This window comes from Littorina saxatilis, linkage group LG4, assembly GCF_037325665.1.
Source record: "Littorina saxatilis isolate snail1 linkage group LG4, US_GU_Lsax_2.0, whole genome shotgun sequence".
Lineage (NCBI taxonomy): Eukaryota > Metazoa > Mollusca > Gastropoda > Littorinimorpha > Littorinidae > Littorina > Littorina saxatilis.
The window spans coordinates 33,060,467-33,062,734 of NC_090248.1; the positions used below are offsets into that span (position 1 = coordinate 33,060,467).

At 36.8% G+C, this 2,268-nt stretch overlaps 1 protein-coding gene across 1 annotated transcript in view; it reads left to right on the top strand.

The window, feature by feature from the left end:
- Positions 1 to 1,919, top strand: part of LOC138964522 (cell death abnormality protein 1-like) — a 15,007-nt gene extending 13,088 nt beyond the window's left edge. Inside the window, exon 9 of the mRNA XM_070336507.1 lies at positions 1 to 1,919. This exon is cut by the window's left edge and continues 126 nt beyond it. The gene's annotated coding sequence lies outside the window, so the exon portion shown is untranslated.
- The last annotated feature ends 349 nt before the right edge of the window (positions 1,920 to 2,268 follow it).

Here is a 2,268-nt window from a genome sequence, read left to right on the forward strand (position 1 = left end):
GTAAAATACAGCTTGTCCCATGCTTAGTGAGATTTGGTACAGTATATCGCATCTGGTAAATGGAAAATTAACAGCACAGAGATGTTTTTCTGGTAGGTTATGAAAGAAGACTACTGATAATTAATTAACATGCACAATCAAATAATAAAACTGTGTCTCATTTTCATATGTTCAGTTTGACACTGACTGCATGACACAACGGGGTTTCCAAAGATTGTGCAAAATTCAGTGTCACACCAACTAAAGTAAAGAACGCTTCGCAGTGTATGTTTCTATTGATAATTATGTTTAGTTTGTCCCAGCGGGCGAGTAGAAACCAACATTTTGCTGAGAATCCATTTCTGGTCTTAGATTGAAACCGTTATTAACCTTTTTCTATCGCCACAGATATCGGTTTTGTATCATTCGAGCGTATCATCACAAAATCTGCAAAAAAAACTAGGCTTCTCAACGGAGAAGGATGTCTGTACCTGTAACTGTGACCTTATGTTTGATACGTGCTCTATTTGAAGTTGTCAGAAGCATATTTGTTTCAGGAAACCTTATTATGCAATGGGGTGATAATTGCCGTCCCGCACATTCAAGAGGATATAATTGAAAAGTCGAACATGTTTTTCAGAGAGGTTACTTAATAGCCTTTACATTTAGATATCATTGTGTGTGACTTTGTATGATAGGAATATATTATAACACATTTGAATTCAGAGGCAAGAATGTAAAAACTCTTTGACAGACTAAATGTATAATTTATGCTTTTGTTTCTAACTATTTCCACGTAAATGTTTATAGTTCAATGTAGCCAACTTTATACCAAAGAGCGAACATGTCCAGAACGTTATACATATGATTGTTTTGTGTATTCTTTTATTCAACACACTGCCTTCTCACCAACTTTATGATTATATTTTCATGTTTTACCAAGATTATGAGCTTATCTCGGACATTTGCTGTGATAGCCCTAACCAGTCATCTCCACCCTTCCACCTCCCCCCCCCCATCCCATTCACACACTCCACCGTAACTGTTTACTTCATTCTCTTAATGGTGCATCTACTCATTTTTGGTCATGCATTGTCCTGATACGGCCAACACAATGTATTGTCACACTTGTCACACGATCTAAGAGTCTTTCATCCTGCTTCCCCCTTCCTTTGTATTACTGCACACAGAACTTCACTTGAAATGTTTAGTCAGTGGTACCCATGACATCAAGCTCCTCAGATAAGAGACTAACCCCCCCCCCCCAACAAAAAAAAAGAAAAAAAGAAAAAAAAAGGGGGAGACACTTGCTTATATCCCCTCATCTACTAGTTCTTCCTGTCAGGAAATGACTCCTGCAATGTAGGGACGCTAGCTGGACCCTTCAGTATCATCTTAGTTTAGTTTTACATTTGAATTTCTTCCTGTGGACGTTGGCACTTGTTTCCTTTTCTCCCTCTTATTCCAGTGTTGACATTATCTTCTATGATTTGCACATTATAATCGTTCGCCAAATCTTCTTTTGTCTTTAAGAACATGCTTATAAGAATAGCTTGTTGTGCTCCATTGACATGACTAAACTCGTACTCGTATATGCGTATTCAAATATTGTAATAAATCGTATGAACCAGGATAGCTGCTTTGTAAGCCTCACGAAGAAGATTATTTTACCATGCCTTGCACCTTGACGTACGAGGGTTGTCTCACGCCTGTGTGTCACGTGACTTTTCTTGACCAAGCTCAATGACGTCATGAATAACAATTATAGTGAACGAAGCTAAGGTTAGAGCATGTATCTTTGCTCGTTAAGAAAAGGGAATTATGGCGTTTTCTAGTTTCTAATCATTTTGTGTGCTGGCAATTAAGTTATTTTTTGTGTTTTGCTTTGTAGTGTACGCCGTAGTGTTATCAAAATAAAGGTCTTTCCCATACATACCATATCCGAATGTTCTATTGTTGTTGTTGATGTTGTTTTGATAATAATATATACCCATGGTTTAGCCCCAGGTTAATACTTTACACGAACAGTTTAATTGATATCATGTACAAAATAACGAATATTTACCAGGAAATGTTTGACAGTAACTTCGTATATCATGCAAAGACTTGGGTTAAAGTTCTCTTTCGGATGGATTCATGTCAATGAATATTGTAACAAAGAGTATCTTACTTCTGTTTACCTCCACCAAGACTTTGATTGGCTGACCCATTTACTTTCTACAACTGGGCTGTATACTAAAGAATTTAGAAAGCAAAAAAAAAAATTAAAAAACACACAAACACACTCAC